The sequence below is a fragment of the Macaca mulatta genome, chromosome 15 (assembly GCF_049350105.2).
Source record: "Macaca mulatta isolate MMU2019108-1 chromosome 15, T2T-MMU8v2.0, whole genome shotgun sequence".
NCBI classification, from domain to species: domain Eukaryota; kingdom Metazoa; phylum Chordata; class Mammalia; order Primates; family Cercopithecidae; genus Macaca; species Macaca mulatta.
This window is the reverse complement of record NC_133420.1, coordinates 30,969,785-30,988,042: the sequence shown is the minus strand read 5'-3', so window position 1 is coordinate 30,988,042 and position 18,258 is coordinate 30,969,785.

Here is an 18,258-nt window from a genome sequence, read left to right as displayed (position 1 = left end):
TGGCTCTATAGTCTTCAATGGGATCCGAAATATCTGTTCTCAGATTCCACAGAAATAAGTCTAGCAAAGAGATCCACGAAATGCAGACGTAACTCAGTGAGATGAATTAACAGAACACTAAGCAGGTTCTCAGAAATCTTCTTTCCAGATTTCATCTGAGGATATTTCCTGTTTCACCATAGCCCTCTATGGGCTTCCAAATACACTTTGCCAATTCCACAAGAACTGTCTTAGCGAAAGGCTTCTTGAGGGGAAAGCTGTAACGCTGTGAGATGATTTCACAGAACACAAAGAAGTTTCTCAGAAAGCTTCTTTCTCTTTGTTATCGGAGGATATTTCCTTTGGCCCTATCGTCTTCAAAGGGATCCGAAATATCTGTTCTCAGATTCCACAGAAATAAGTCTAGCAAAGAGATCCACGAAATACAGATGTAACTCTGTGAGAAGAATTAACAGAACACTAAGCAGTTTCACAGAAAGCTTCTTTCCAGATTTCATCTGAGGATATTTCCTTTTTCACCATAGCCCTCTATGGGCTTCCAAATATCACTTTGCCATTTCCACGAGAACTGTCTTAGCGAAAGGCTCCTTGAGGGGAAAGCTGTAACTCTGTGAGATGATTTCACAGAATACAAAGAAGTTTCTCAGAAAGCTTCTTTCTCTTTGTTATCGGAGGATATTTTCTTTGGGCCTATAGTCTTCAATGGGATCCGAAATATCTGTTCTCAGATTCCACAGAAATAAGGCTAGCAAAGAGATCCACGAAATACAGATGTAACTCTGTGAGATGAATTAGCAGAACACTCAGCAGTTTCTCAGAAAGCTTCTTTCCAGATTTCATCTGAGGATATTTCCTTTTTCACCATAGCCCTCTATGGGCTTCCAAATATCACTTTGCCAATTCCACAAGAACTGTCTTAGCGAAAGGCTTCTTGAAGGGAATGCTGTAACTCTGTGAGATGATTTCACAGAACACAAAGAAGTTTCTCAGAAAGCTTCTTTCTCTTTGTTATCGGAGATTATATCCTTTGGCCCTATAGTCTTCAATGGGATCCGAATTATCTGTTCTGAGATTCCACAGAAATAAGGCTAGCAAAGAGATCCACGAAATACAGATGTAACTCTGTGAGATGAATTAACAGAACACTAAGCAGTTTCTCAGAAAGCTTCTTTCGAGATTTCATCTGAGGATATTTCCTTTTTCACCATAGCCCTCTATGGGCTTCCAAATATCCCTTTGCCAATTCCACAAGAACTGTCTTAGCGAAAGGCTTCTTGAGGGGAAAGCTGTAACTCTGTGAGATGATTTCACAGAACACAAAGAAGTTTCTCAGAAAGCTTCTTTCTCTTTGTTATCGGAGGATATTTCCTTTGGCCCTATAGTCTTTAAAGAGATCCGAAATATGTGTTCTCAGATTCCACAGAAATAAGGCTAGCAAAGAGGTCTACGAAACATAGATGTAACTCTGTGAGTGGAAGTCACACATCACAGAGCAGTTTCTCAGAAAGCTTCTTTCCAGATTTCATCTGAGGATATTTCCTTTTTCACCATAGCCCTCTATGGGCTTCCAAACCTCACTTTGCCAATTCCACAAGAACTGTCTTAGCGAAAGGCTTCTTGAGGGGAAAGCTGTAACTCTGTGAGATGATTTCACAGAACACAAAGAAGTTTCTCAGAAAGCTTCTTTCTCTTTGTTATCGGAGGATATTTCCTTTGGTCCTGTAGTCTTCAATGGGATCCGAAACATCTGTTCTCAGATTCCACAGAAATAAGGCTAGCAAAGAGATCCACGAAATACAGATGTAACTCTGTGAGATGAATTAACAGAACACTCAGCAGTTTCTCAGAAAGCTTCTTTCCAGATTTCATCTGAGGATATTTCCTTTTTCACCATAGCCCTCTACGGGCTTCCAAATATCACTTTGCCAACTCCACGAGAACTGTCTTAGCAAAAGGCTTCTTGAGGGGAAAGCTGTAACTCTGTGAGATGATTTCACAGAACACAAAGAAGTTTCTCAGAAAGCTTCTTTCTCTTTGTTATCGGAGGATATTTTCTTTGGCCCTATAGTCTTCCATAGGATCCGAAATATCTGTTCTCAGATTCCACAGAAATAAGGCTAGCAAAGAGATCCACGATATTCAGATGTAACTCTGTGAGATGAATTAACAGAACACTCAGAAGTTTCTCAGAAAGCTTCTTTCCAGATTTCATCTGAGGATATTTCCTTTTTCACCATAGCCCTCTATGGGCTTCCAAATATTACTTTGCCAATTCCACAAGAACTGTCTTAGCGAAAGGCTTCTTGAGGGGAAAGCAGTAACTCTGTGAGATGATTTCACAGAACTCTAAGCAGTTTTTCTGAAAGCTTCTTTCCAGATTTCATCTGAGGATATTTCCTTTTTCACCATAGCCCTCTAAGGGCTTCCAAATATCACTTTGCCAATTCCACAAGAACTGTCTTTGTGAAAGGCTTCTTGAGGGAAAAGCTGTAACTCTGTGAGATGATTTCACAGAACACAAAGAAGTTTCTCAGAAAGCTTCTTTCTCTTTGTTATCGGAGGATATTTCCTTTGGTCCTATAGTCTTCAATGGGATCCGAAATATCTGTTCTCAGATTCCACAGAAATAAGGCTAGCAAAGAGATCCACGAAATACAGATGTAACTCTGTGAGATGAATTAACAGAACACTTAGAAGTTTCTCAGAAAGCTTCTTTCCAGATTTCATCTGAGGATATTTCCTTTTTCACCATAGCCCTCTATGGGCTTCCAAATATCACTTTGCCAATTCCACAAGAACTGTCCTAGCGAAAGGCTTCTTGAGGGGAAAGCTGTAACTCTGTGAGGTGATTTCACAGAACACTAAGCAGTTTCTCAGAAAGCTTCTTTCCAGATTTCATCTGAGGATATTTCCTTTTTCACCATAGCACTCTAAGGGCTTCCAAATATCACTTTGCCAATTCCACAAGAACTGTCTTTGCGAAAGGATTCTTGAGGGGAAAGCTGTAACTCTGTGAGATGATTTCACAGAACACAAAGAAGTTTCTCAGAAAGCTTCTTTCTCTTTGTTATCGGAGGATATTTCCTTTGGCCCTATAGTCTTCAATGGGATCCGAAATATCTGTTCTCAGATTCCACAGAAATAAGGCTAGCAAAGGGATCCACGAAATACAGAAGTAACTCTGTGAGATGAATTAACAGAACACTCAGCAGTTTCTCAGAAAGCTGCTTTCCAGATTTCATCTGAGGATATTTCCTTTTTCACCATAGCCCTCTATGGGCTTCCAAATATCACTTTGCCAATTCCACAAAAACTGTCGTAGCGAAAGGCTTCTTGAGGGGAAAGCTGTAACTCTGTGAGATGATTTCACAGAACACAAAGAAGTTTCTCAGAAAGCTTCTTTCTCTTTGTTATCGGAGGATATTTCCTTTGGCCCTATAGTCTTCAAAGGGATCCGAAATATCTGTTCTCAGATTAAACAGAAATAAGTCTAGCAAAGAGATCCACGAAATACAGATGTAACTCTGTGAGATGAATTAACAGAACACTCAGCAGTTTCTCAGAAAGCTTCTTTCCAGATTTCTTCTGAGGATATTTCCTTTTTCACCGTAGCCCTCTATGGGCTTCAAAATATCACTTTGCCAATTCCACAAGAACTGTCTTAGCGAAAGGCTTCTTGAGGGGAATGCTGTAATTCTGTGAGATGATTTCACAGAACACAAAGAAGTTTCTCAGAAAGCTTCTTTCTCTTTGTTATCGGAGATTATTTCCTTTAGCCCTATAGTCTTCAAAGGGACCCGAAATATCTGTTCTCAGATTCCACAGAAATAAGGCTAGCAAAGAGATCCACGAAATACAGATGTAACTCTGTGAGATGAATTAACAGAACACTAAGCAGTTTCTCAGAAAGCTTCTTTCAAGATTTCATCTGAGGATATTTCCTTTTTCACCGTAGCCCTCTATGGGCTTCCAAATATCACTTTGCCAATTCCACGAGAACTGTCTTAGCGAAAGGCTTCTTGAGGGGAAAGCTGTAACTCTGTGAGATGATTTCACAGAACACAAAGAAGTTTCTCAGAAAGCTTCTTTCTCTTTGTTATCGGAGGATATTTCCTTTGGTCCTATAGTCTTCAATGGGATCCGAAATATCTGTTCTCAGATTCCACAGAAATAAGGCTAGCAAAGAGATCCACGAAATACAGATGTAACTCTGTGAGATGAATTAACAGAACACTCAGAAGTTTCTCAGAAAGCTTCTTTCCAGATTTCATCTGAGGATATTTCCTTTTTCACCATAGCCCTCTATGGGCTTCCAAATATCACTTTGCCAATTCCACAAGAACTGTCTTAGCGAAAGGCTTCTTGAGGGGAAAGCAGTAACTCTGTGAGATGATTTCACAGAACACTAAGCAGTTTCTCAGAAAGCTTCTTTCCAGATTTCATCTGAGGATATTTCCTTTTTCACCATAGCCCTCTAAGGGCTTCCAAATATCACTTTGCCAATTCCACAAGAACTGTCTTTGCGAAAGGCTTCTTGAGGGAAAAGCTGTAACTCTGTGAGATGATTTCACAGAACACAAAGAAGTTTCTCAGAAAGCTTCTTTCTCTTTGTTATCGGAGGATATTTCCTTTGGTCCTATAGTCTTCAATGGGATCAGAAATATCTGTTCTCAGATTCCACAGAAATAAGGCTAGCAAAGAGATCCACGAAATACAGATGTAACTCTGTGAGATGAATTAACAGAACACTCAGAAGTTTCTCAGAAAGCTTCTTTCCAGATTTCATCTGAGGATATTTCCTTTTTCACCATAGCCCTCTATGGGCTTCCAAATATCACTTTGCCAATTCCACAAGAACTGTCCTAGCGAAAGGCTTCTTGAGGGGAAAGCTGTAACTCTGTGAGATGATTTCACAGAACACTAAGCAGTTTCTCAGAAAGCTTCTTTCCAGATTTCATCTGAGGATATTTCCTTTTTCACCATAGCCCTCTAAGGGCTTCCAAATATCACTTTGCCAATTCCACAAGAACTGTCTTTGCGAAAGGCTTCTTGAGGGGAAAGCTGTAACTCTGTGAGATGATTTCACAGAACACAAAGAAGTTTCTCAGAAAGCTTCTTTCTCTTTGTTATCGGAGGATATTTCCTTTGGCCCTATAGTCTTCAATGGGATCCGAAATATCTGTTCTCAGATTCCACAGAAATAAGGCTAGCAAAGGGATCCACGAAATACAGATGTAACTCTGTGAGATGAATTAACAGAACACTCAGCAGTTTCTCAGAAAGCTGCTTTCCAGATTTCATCTGAGGATATTTCCTTTTTCACCATAGCCCTCTATGGGCTTCCAAATATCACTTTGCCAATTCCACAAGAACTGTCGTAGCGAAAGGCTTCTTGAGGGGAAAGCTGTAACTCTGTGAGATGATTTCACAGAACACAAAGAAGTTTCTCAGAAAGCTTCTTTCTCTTTGTTATCGGAGGATATTCCCTTGGGCCCTATAGTCTTCAAAGGGATCCGAAATATCTGTTCTCAGATTAAACAGAAATAAGTCTAGCAAAGAGATCCACGAAATACAGATGTAACTCTGTGAGATGAATTAACAGAACACTCAGCAGTTTCTCAGAAAGCTTCATTCCAGATTTCATCTGAGGATATTTCCTTTTTCACCGTAGCCCTCTATGGGCTTCAAAATATCACTTTGCCAATTCCACAAGAACTGTCTTAGCGAAAGGCTTCTTGAGGGGAATGCTGTAATTCTGTGAGATGATTTCACAGAACACAAAGAAGTTTCTCAGAAAGCTTCTTTCTCTTTGTTATCGGAGATTATTTCCTTTAGCCCTATAGTCTTCAATGGGACCCGAAATATCTGTTCTCAGATTCCACAGAAATAAGGCTAGCAAAGAGATCCACGAAATACAGATGTAACTCTGTGAGATGAATTAACAGAACACTAAGCAGTTTCTCAGAAAGCTTCTTTCCACATTTCATCTGAGGATATTTCCTTTTTCACCATAGCCCTCTAAGGGCTTCCAAATATCACTTTGCCAATTCCACAAGAACTGTCTTAGCGAAAGGCTTTTTGAGGGGAAAGCTGTAACTCTGTGAGATGATTTCACAGAATACAAAGAAGTTTCCCAGAAAGCTTCTTTCTCTTTGTTATCGGAGGATATTTTCTTTGGCCGTATAATCTTCAATGGGATCCGAAATATCTGTTCTCAGATTCCACAGAAATAAGGCTAGCAAAGAGATCCACGAAATACAGATGTAACTCTGTGAGATGAATTAACAGAACACTAACCAGTTTCTCAGAAAGCTTCTTTCCAGATTTCATATGAGGATATTTCCTTTTTCACCAAAGCCCTCTATGGGCTTCCAAATATCACTTTGCCAATTCCACGAGAACTGTCTTAGCGAAAGGCTTCTTGAGGGGAAAGCTGTAACTCTGTGAGATGATTTCACAGAACACAAAGAAGTTTCTCAGAAAGCTTCTTTCTCTTTGTTATCGGAGGATATTTCCTTTGGTCCAATAGTCTTCAATGGGATCCGAAATATCTGTTCTCAGATTCCACAGAAATAAGGCTAGCAAAGAGATCCACGAAATACAGATGTAACTCTGTGAGATGAATTAACAGAACACTCAGCAGTTTCTCAGAAAGCTTCTTTCCAGATTTCATCTGAGGATATTTCCTTTTTCACCATAGCCCTCTATGGGCTTCAAAATATCACTTTGCCAATTCCACAAAAACTGTCTTAGCGAAAGGCTTCTTGAGGGGAAAGCTGTAACTCTGTGAGATGATTTCACAGAACACAAAGAAGTTTCTCAGAAAGCTACTTTCTCTTTGTTATCGGAGGATAATTCCTTTGGCCTCATAGTCTTCAAAGGGATCCGAAATATCTGTCCTCAGATTCCACAGAAATAAGTCTAGCAAAGAGATCCACGAAATACAGATGTAACTCTGTGAGATGAATTAACAGAACACTAAGCAGTTTCTCAGAAAGCTTCTTTCCAGATTTCATGTGAGGATATTTCCTTTTTCACCGTAGCCCTCTATGGGCTTCGAAATATCACTTTGCAATTCCACAAGAACTGTCTTAGCGAAAGGCTTCTTGAGGGGAAAGCTGTAACTCTGTGAGATGATTTCACAGAACACTAAGCAGTTTCTCAGAAAGCTTCTTTCCAGATTTCATCTGAGGATATTTCCTTTTTCACCATAGCCCTCTAAGGGCTTCCAAATATCACTTTGCCAATTCCACAAGAACTGTCTTTGCGAAAGGCTTCTTGAGGCGAAAGCTGTAACTCTGTGAGATGATTTCACAGAACACAAAGAAGTTTCTCAGAAAGCTTCTTTCTCTTTGTTATCGGAGGATATTTCCTTTGGTCCTATAGTCTTCAATGGGATCAGAAATATCTGTTCTCAGATTCCACAGAAATAAGGCTAGCAAAGAGATCCACGAAATACAGATGTAACTCTGTGAGATGAATTAACAGAACACTCAGAAGTTTCTCAGAAAGCTTCTTTCCAGATTTCATCTGAGGATATTTCCTTTTTCACCATAGCCCTCTATGGGCTTCCAAATATCACTTTGCCAATTCCACAAGAACTGTCCTAGCGAAAGGCTTCTTGAGGGGAAAGCTGTAACTCTGTGAGATGATTTCACAGAACACTAAGCAGTTTCTCAGAAAGCTTCTTTCCAGATTTCATCTGAGGATATTTCCTTTTTCACCATAGCCCTCTAAGGGCTTCCAAATATCACTTTGCCAATTCCACAAGAACTGTCTTTGCGAAAGGCTTCTTGAGGGGAAAGCTGTAACTCTGTGAGATGATTTCACAGAACACAAAGAAGTTTCTCAGAAAGCTTCTTTCTCTTTGTTATCGGAGGATATTTCCTTTGGCCCTATAGTCTTCAAAGGGATCCGAAATATCTGTTCTCAGATTCCACAGAAATAAGGCTAGCAAAGGGATCCACGAAATACTGATGTAACTCTGTGAGATGAATTAACAGAACACTCAGCAGTTTCTCAGAAAGCTGCTTTCCAGATTTCATCTGAGGATATTTCCTTTTTCACCATAGCCCTCTATGGGCTTCCAAATATCACTTTGCCAATTCCACAAGAACTGTCGTAGCGAAAGGCTTCTTGAGGGGAAAGCTGTAACTCTGTGAGATGATTTCACAGAACACAAAGTAGTTTCTCAGAAAGCTTCTTTCTCTTTGTTATCGGAGGATATTTCCTTTGGCCCTATAGTCTTCAAAGGGATCCGAAATATCTGTTCTCAGATTAAACAGAAATAAGTCTAGCAAAGAGATCCACGAAATACAGATGTAACTCTGTGAGATGAATTAACAGAACACTCAGCAGTTTCTCAGAAAGCTTCTTTCCAGATTTCGTCTTAGGATATTTCCTTTTTCACCGTAGCCCTCTATGGGCTTCCAAATATCACTTTGCCAATTCCACAAGAACTGTCTTAGCGAAAGGCTTCTTGAGGGGAATGCTGTAATTCTGTGAGATGATTTCACAGAACACAAAGAAGTTTCTCAGAAAGCTTCTTTCTCTTTGTTATCGGAGATTATTTCCTTTAGCCCTATAGTCTTCAATGGGACCCGAAATATCTGTTCTCAGATTCCACAGAAATAAGGCTAGCAAAGAGATCCACGAAATACAGATGTAACTCTGTGAGATGAATTAACAGAACACTAAGCAGTTTCTCAGAAAGCTTCTTTCCAGATTTCATCTGAGGATATTTCCTTTTTCACCATAGCCCTCTAAGGGCTTCCAAATATCACTTTGCCAATTCCACAAGAACTGTCTTAGCGAAAGGCTTTTTGAGGGGAAAGCTGTAACTCTGTGAGATGATTTCACAGAATACAAAGAAGTTTCTCAGAAAGCTTCTTTCTCTTTGTTATCGGAGGATATTTTCTTTGGCCCTATAATCTTCAATGGGATCCGAAATATCTGTTCTCAGATTCCACAGAAATAAGGCTAGCAAAGAGATCCACGAAATACAGATGTAACTCTGTGAGATGAATTAACAGAACACTAACCAGTTTCTCAGAAAGCTTCTTTCCAGATTTCATATGAGGATATTTCCTTTTTCACCAAAGCCCTCTATGGGCTTCCAAATATCACTTTGCCAATTCCACGAGAACTGTCTTAGCGAAAGGCTTCTTGAGGGGAAAGCTGTAACTCTGTGAGATGATTTCACAGAACACAAAGAAGTTTCTCAGAAAGCTTCTTTCTCTTTGTTATCGGAGGATATTTCCTTTGGTCCAATAGTCTTCAATGGGATCCGAAATATCTGTTCTCAGATTCCACAGAAATAAGGCTAGCAAAGAGATCCACGAAATACAGATGTAACTCTGTGAGATGAATTAACAGAACACTCAGAAGTTTCTCAGAAAGCTTCTTTCCAGATTTCATCTGAGGATATTTCCTTTTTCACCATAGCCCTCTATGGGCTTCCAAATATCACTTTGCCAATTCCACAAAAACTGTCTTAGCGAAAGGCTTCTTGAGGGGAAAGCTGTAACTCTGTGAGATGATTTCACAGAACACAAAGAAGTTTCTCAGAAAGCTTCTTTCTCTTTGTTATCGGAGGATAATTCCTTTGGCCTTATAGTCTTCAAAGGGATCCGAAATATCTGTCCTCAGATTCCACAGAAATAAGTCTAGCAAAGAGATCCACGAAATACAGATGTAACTCTGTGAGATGAATTTACACAACACTAAGCAGTTTCTCAGAAAGCTTCTTTCCAGATTTCATCTGAGGATATTTCCTTTTTCACCATAGCCCTCTATGGGCTTCCAAATATCACTTTGCAAATTCCACAAGAACTGTCTTAGCGAAAGGCTTCTTGAGGGGAAAGCTGTAACTCTGTGAGATGATTTCACAGAACACAAAGAAGTTTCTCAGAAAGCTTCTTTCTCTTTGTTATCGGAGGATATTTCCTTTGGCCCTGTAGTGTTCAATGGGATCCGAAATATCTGTTCTCAGATTCCACAGAAATAAAGCTAGCAAAGAGATCCACGAAATACAGATGTAACTCTCTGAGATGAATTAACAGAACACTAAGCAGTTTCTCAGAAAGCTTCTTTCCAGATTTCATATGAGGATATTTCCTTTTTCACCATAGCCCTCTATGGGCTTCCAAATATCACTTTGCCAATTCCACGAGAACTGTCTTAGTGAAAGGCTTCTTGAGGGGAAAGCTGTAACTCTGTGAGATGATTTCACAGAACACAAAGAAGTTTCTCAGAAAGCTTCTTTCTCTTTGTTATCGGAGGATATTTCCTTTGGCCCTATAGTCTTCAATGGGATCCGAAATATCTGTTCTCAGATTCCACAGAAATAAGGCTAGCAAAGAGATCCACGAAATACAGATGTAACTCTGTGAGATGAATTAACAGAACACTCAGCAGTTTCTCAGAAAGCTTCTTTCCAGATTTCATCTGAGGATATTTCCTTTTTCACGATAGCCCTCTATGGGCTTCCAAATATCACTTTGCCAATTCCACAAGAACTGTCTTAGCGAAAGGCTTCTTGAGGGGAAAGCTGTAACTCTGTGAGATGATTTCACAGAGCACAAAGAAGTTTCTCAGAAAGCTTCTTTCTCTTTGTTATCGGAGGATATTTCCTTTGGCCCTATAGTCTTCAATGGGATCCGAAATATCTGTTCTCAGATTCCACAGAAATAAGGCTAGCAAAGAGATCCACGAAATACAGATGTAACTCCGTGAGATGAATTAACAGAACACTAAGCAGTTTCTCAGAAAGCTTCTTTCCAGATTTCATCTGAGGATATTACCTTTTTCACCATAGCCCTCTATGGGCTTCCAAATATCACTTTGCCAATTCCACAAGAACTGTCTTAGCGAAAGGCTTCTTGAGGGGAAAGCTGTAACTCTGTGAGATGATTTCACAGAACACAAAGCAGTTTCTCAGAAAGCTTCTTTCTCTTTGTTGTCGGAGGATATTTCCTTTGGCCCTATAGTCTTCAATGGGATCCGAAATATCTGTTCTCAGATTCCAAAGAAATAAGGCTAGCAAAGAGATCCACGAAATACAGATGTAACTCTGTGAGATGAATTAACAGAACACTAAGCAGTTTCTCAGAAAGCTTCTTTCCAGATTTCATCTGAGGATATTTCCTTTTTCACCATAGCTCTCTATGGGCTTCCAAATATCACTTTGCCAATTCCACAAGAACTGTCTTAGCGAAAGGCTTCTTGAGGGGAAAGCTGTAACTCTGTGAGATGATTTCACAGAATACAAAGAAGTTTCTCAGAAAGCTTCCTTCTCTTTGTTATCGGAGGATATTTTCTTTGGCCCTATAGTCTTCAAAGGGATCCGAAATATCTGTTCTCAGATTCCACAGAAATAAGGCTAGCAAAGAGATCCACGAAATACAGATGTAACTCTGTGAGATGAATTAACAGAACACTAAGCAGTTTCTCAGAAAGCTTCTTTCCAGATTTCATCTGAGGATATTTCCTTTTTCACCATTGCCCTCTATGGGCTTCCAAATATCACTTTGCCAATTCCACGAGAACTGTCTTAGCGAAAGGCTTCTTGAGGGGAAAGCTGTAACTCTGTGAGATGATTTCACAGAACACAAAGAAGTTTCTCAGAAAGCTTCTTTCTCTTTGTTATCGGAGGATATTTCCTTTGGCCCTATAGTCTTCAATGGGATCCGAAATACCTGTTCTCAGATTCCACAGAAATAAGGCTAGCAAAGAGATCCACGAAATACAGATGTAACTCTGTGAGATGAATTAACAGAACACTCAGAAGTTTCTCAGAAAGCTTCTTTCCAGATTTCATCTGAGGATATTTCCTTTTTCACTATAGCCCTCTATGGGCTTCCAAATATCACTTTGCCAATTCCACAAGACCTGTCTTAGCGAAAGGCTTCTTGAGGGGAAAGCTGTAACTCTGTGAGATGATTTCACAGAACACAAAGAAGTTTCTCAGAAAGCTTCTTTCTCTTTGTATTCCGAGGATATTTCCTTTGGCCCTATATTCTTCATAGGAATCCGAAATATCTGTTCTCCGATTCCAAAGAAATAAGGCTAGCAAAGAGATCCACGAAATACAGATGTAACTCCGTGAGATGAATTAACAGAACACTAAGCAGTTTTTCAGAAAGCTTCTTTCCAGATTTCATGTGAGGATATTTCCTTTTTCACCATAGCCCTCTATGGGCTTCCAAATACCACTTTGCCAATTCCACAAGAACTGTCTTAGCGAAAGGCTTCTTGAGGGGAAAGCTGTAACTCTGTGAGATGATTTCACAGAACACAAAGAAGTTTCTCAGAAAGCTTCTTTCTCTTTGTTATCGGAGGATATTCCCTTTGCCCCTATAGTCTTCATAGGAATCCGAAATATCTGTTCTCAGATTCCACAGAAATAAGGCTAGCAAAGAGATCCACGAAATACAGATGTAACTCTGTGAGATTAATTAACAGAACACTAAGCAGTTTCTCAGAAAGCTTCTTTCCAGATTTCATCTGAGGATATTTCCTTTTTCACCATAGCCCTCTAAGGGCTTCCAAATATCACTTTGCCAATTCCACAAGAACTGTCTTTGCGAAAGGCTTCTTGAGGGGAAAGCTGTAACTCTGTGAGATGATTTCACAGAACACAAAGAAGTTTCTCAGAAAGCTTCTTTCTCTTTGTTATCGGAGGATATTTCCGTTGGCCCTATAGTCTTCAATGGGATCCGAAATATCTGTTCTCAGATTCCACAGAAATAAGGCTAGCAAAGAGATGCACGAAATACAGATGTAACTCTGTGAGATGAATTAACAGAACACTAAGCAGTTTCTCAGAAAGCTTCTTTCCAGATTTCATCTGAGGATATTTCCTTTTTCACCATAGCCCTCTATGGGCTTCCAAATATCACTTTGCCATATCCACAAGAACTGTCTTAGCGAAAGGCTTCTTGAGGGGAAAGCTGTAACTCTGTGGGATGATTTCACAGAACACAAACAAGTTTCTCAGAAAGCTTCTTTCTCTTTGATATCGGAGGATATTTCCTTTGGTCCTATAGTCTTCAAAGGGATCCGAAATATCTGTTCTCAGATTCCACAGAAATAAGGCTAGCAAAGAGATCCACGAAATACAGATGTAACTCTGTGAGATGAATTAACAGAACACTAAGCAGTTTCTCAGAAAGCTTCTTTCCAGATTTTATGTGAGGATATTTCCTTTTTCAACATAGCCCTCTATGGGCTTCCAAATATCACTTTGCCAATTCCACAAGAACTGTCTTAGCGAAAGGCTTCTTGAGGGGAAAGCTGTAACTCTGTGAGATGATTTCACAGAACACAAAGAAGTTTCTCAGAAAGCTTCTTTCTCTTTGTTATCGGAGGATATTTCCTTTGGCCCTATAGTCTTCAATGGGATCCGAAATATCTGTTCTCAGATTCCACAGAAATAAGGCTAGCAAAGAGATCCACGAAATACAGATGTAACTCTGTGAGATGAATTCACAGAACACTAGGCAGTTTCTCAGAAAACTTCTTTCCAGATTTCATGTGAGGATATTTCCTTTTTCACCATAGCCCTCTATGGGCTTCCAAATATCACTTTGCCAATTCCACGAGAACTGTCTTAGCGAAAGGCTTCTTGAGGGGAAAGCTGTAACTCTGTGAGATGATTTCACAGAGCACAAAGAAGTTTCTCAGAAAGCTTCTTTCTCTTTGTTATCGGAGGATATTTCCTTTGGCCCTATAGTCTTCAATGGGATCCGAAATATCTGTTCTCAGATTCCACAGAAATAAGGCTAGCAAAGAGATCCACGAAATACAGATGTAACTCTGTGAGATGAATTAACAGAACACTCAGCAGTTTCTCAGAAAGCTTCTTTCCAGATTTCATATGAGGATACTACCTTTTTCACGATAGCCCTCTATGGGCTTCCAAATATCACTTTGCCAATTCCACAAGAACTGTCTTAGCGAAAGGTTTCTTGAGGGGAAAGCTGTAACTCTGTGAGATGATTTCACAGAACACAAAGCAGTTTCTCAGAAAGCTTCTTTCTCTTTGTTATCGGAGGATATTTTCTTTGTCCCTATAGTCTTCAAAGGGATCCGAAATATCTGTTCTCAGATTCCACAGAAATAAGGCTAGCAAAGAGATCCACGAAATACAGATGTAACTCTGTGAGATGAATTAACAGAACACTAAGCAGTTTCTCAGAAAGCTTCTTTCCAGATTTCATCTGAGGATATTTCCTTTTTCACCATTGCCCTCTATGGGCTTCCAAATATCACTTTGCCAATTACACGAGAACTGTCTTAGCGAAAAGCTTCTTGAGGGGAAAGCTGTAACTCTGTGAGATGATTTCACAGAACACAAAGAAGTTTCTCAGAAAGCTTCTTTCTCTTTGTTATCGGAGGATATTTCCTTTGCCCCTATATTCTTCATAGGAATCCGAAATATCTGTTCTCCGATTCCAAAGAAATAAGGCTAGCAAAGAGAATCCACGAAATACAGATGTAACTCCGTGAGATGAATTAACAGAACACTAAGCAGTTTCTCAGAAAGCTTCTTTCCAGATTTCATGTGAGGATATTTCCTTTTTCACCATGGCCCTCTATGGGCTTCCAAATATCACTTTGCCAATTCCATAAGAACTGTCTTAGCAAAAGGCTTCTTGAGGGGAAAGCTGTAACTCTGTGAGATGATTTCACAGAACACAAAGAAGTTTCTCAGAAAGCTTCTTTCTCTTTGTTATCGGAGGATATTTCCTTTGCCCCTATAGTCTTCATAGGAATCCGAAATATCTGTTCTCAGATTCCACAGAAATAAGGCTAGCAAAGAGATCCACGAAATACAGATGTAACTCTGTGAGATGAATTAACAGAACACTAAGCAGTTTCTCAGAAAGCTTCTTTCCAGATTTCATCTGAGGATATTTCCTTTTTCACCATAGCCCTCTAAGGGCTTCCAAATATCACTATGCCAATTCCACAAGAACGGTCTTAGCGAAAGGCTTCTTGAGGGGAAAGCTGTAACTCTGTGAGATGATTTCACAGAACACAAAGAAGTTTCTCAGAAAGCTTCTTTCTCTTTGTTATCGGAGGATATTTCCTTTGGCCCTATAGTCTTCAATGGGATCCGAAATATCTGTTCTCAGATTCCACAGAAATAAGGCTAGCAAAGAGATCCACGAAATACAGATGTAACTCTGTGAGATGAATTCACAGAACACTAGGCAGTTTCTCAGAAAACTTCTTTCCAGATTTCATGTGAGGATATTTCCTTTTTCACCATAGCCCTCTATGGGCTTCCAAATATCACTTTGCCAATTCCACGAGAACTGTCTTAGCGAAAGGCTTCTTGAGGGGAAAGCTGTAACTCTGTGAGATGATTTCACAGAACACAAAGCAGTTTCTCAGAAAGCTTCTTTCTCTTTGTTATCGGAGGATATTTTCTTTGTCCCTATAGTCTTCAAAGGGATCCGAAATATCTGTTCTCAGATTCCACAGAAATAAGGCTAGCAAAGAGATCCACGAAATACAGATGTAACTCTGTGAGATGAATTAACAGAACACTAAGCAGTTTCTCAGAAAGCTTCTTTCCAGATTTCATCTGAGGATATTTCCTTTTTCACCATTGCCCTCTATGGGCTTCCAAATATCACTTTGCCAATTACACGAGAACTGTCTTAGCGAAAAGCTTCTTGAGGGGAAAGCTGTAACTCTGTGAGATGATTTCACAGAACACAAAGAAGTTTCTCAGAAAGCTTCTTTCTCTTTGTTATCGGAGGATATTTCCTTTGCCCCTATATTCTTCATAGGAATCCGAAATATCTGTTCTCCGATTCCAAAGAAATAAGGCTAGCAAAGAGAATCCACGAAATACAGATGTAACTCCGTGAGATGAATTAACAGAACACTAAGCAGTTTCTCAGAAAGCTTCTTTCCAGATTTCATGTGAGGATATTTCCTTTTTCACCATGGCCCTCTATGGGCTTCCAAATATCACTTTGCCAATTCCATAAGAACTGTCTTAGCAAAAGGCTTCTTGAGGGGAAAGCTGTAACTCTGTGAGATGATTTCACAGAACACAAAGAAGTTTCTCAGAAAGCTTCTTTCTCTTTGTTATCGGAGGATATTTCCTTTGCCCCTATAGTCTTCATAGGAATCCGAAATATCTGTTCTCAGATTCCACAGAAATAAGGCTAGCAAAGAGATCCACGAAATACAGATGTAACTCTGTGAGATGAATTAACAGAACACTAAGCAGTTTCTCAGAAAGCTTCTTTCCAGATTTCATCTGAGGATATTTCCTTTTTCACCATAGCCCTCTAAGGGCTTCCAAATATCACTATGCCAATTCCACAAGAACGGTCTTAGCGAAAGGCTTCTTGAGGGGAAAGCTGTAACTCTGTGAGATGATTTCACAGAAAACAAAGAAGTTTCTCAGAAAGCTTCTTTCTCTTTGTTATCGGAGGATATTTCCTTTGGCCCTATAGTCTTCAATGGGATCCGAAATATCTGTTCTCAGATTCCACAGAAATAAGGCTAGCAAAGAGATCCACGAAATACAGATGTAACTCTGTGAGTTGAATTAACAGAACACTAAGCAGTTTCTCAGAAAGCTTCTTTCCAGATTTCATCGGAGGATATTTCCTTTTTCACCATAGCCCTCTATGGGCTTCCAAATATCACTTTGCCAATTCCACAAGAACTGTCTTAGCGAAAGGCTTCTTGAGGGGAAAGCTGTAACTCTGTGAGATGATTTCACAGAACACAAAGAAGTTTCTCAGAAAGCTTCTTTCTCTTTGTTATCGGAGGATATTTCCTTTGGCCCTAGAGTCTTCAATGGGATCCGAAATATCTGTTCTCAGATTCCACAGAAATAAGGCTAGCAAAGAGATGCACGAAATACAGATGTAACTCTGTGAGATGAATTAACAGAACCTTAAGCAGTTTCTCAGAAAGCTTCTTTCCAGATTTCATCTGAGGATATTTCCTTTTTCACCATAGCCCTCTAAGGGCTTCCAAATATCACTATGCCAATTCCACAAGAACGGTCTTAGCGAAAGGCTTCTTGAGGGGAAAGCTGTAACTCTGTGAGATGATTTCACAGAACACAAAGAAGTTTCTCAGAAAGCTTCTTTCTCTTTGTTATCGGAGGATATTTCCGTTGGCCCTATAGTCTTCAATGGGATCCGAAATATCTGTTCTCAGATTCCACAGAAATAAGGCTAGCAAAGAGATGCACGAAATACAGATGTAACTCTGTGAGATGAATTAACAGAACACTAAGCAGTTTCTCAGAAATCTTCTTTCCAGATTTCATCTGAGGATATTTCCTTTTTCACCATAGCCCTCTATGGGCTTCCAAATATCACTTTGCCAATTCCACAAGAACTGTCTTAGCGAAAGGCTTCTTGAAGGGAATGCTGTAACTCTGTGAGATGATTTCACAGAACACAAAGAAGTTTCTCAGAAAGCTTCTTTCTCTTTGTTATCGGAGGATATTTCCTTTGGCCCTATAGTCTTCAATGGGATCCGAAATATCTGTTCTCAGATTCCACAGAAATAAGGCTAGCAAAGAGATGCACGAAATACAGATGTAACTCTGTGAGATGAATTAACAGAATACTAAGCAGTTTCTCAGAAAGCTTCTTTCCAGATTTCATCTGAGGATATTTCCTTTTTCACCATAGCCCTCTATGGGCTTCCAATATCACTTTGCCAATTCCACAAGAACTGTCTTAGCGAAAGGCTTCTTGAGGGGAAAGCTGTAACTCTGTGGGATGATTTCACAGAACACAAGCAAGTTTCTCAGAAAGCTTCTTTCTCTTTGATATCGGAGGATATTTCCTTTGGCCCTATAGTCTTCAAAGGGATCCGAAATATCTGTTCTCAGATTCCACAGAAATAAGGCTAGCAAAGAGATCCACGAAATACAGATGTAACTCTGTGAGATGAATTAACAGAACACTCAGCAGTTTCTCAGAAAGCTTCTTTCCAGATTTCATGTGAGGATATTTCCTTTTTCAACATAGCCCTCTATGGGCTTCCAAATATCACTTTGCCATATCCACAAGAACTGTCTTTGCGAAACGCTTCTTGAGGGGAAAGCTGTAACTCTGTGAGATGATTTCACAGAACACAAAGAAGTTTCTCAGAAAGCTTCTTTCTCTTTGTTATCGGAGGATATTTCCTTTGGCCCTATAGTCTTCAAAGGGATCCGAAATATCTGTTCTCAGATTCCACAGAAATAAGGCTAGCAAAGAGATCCAC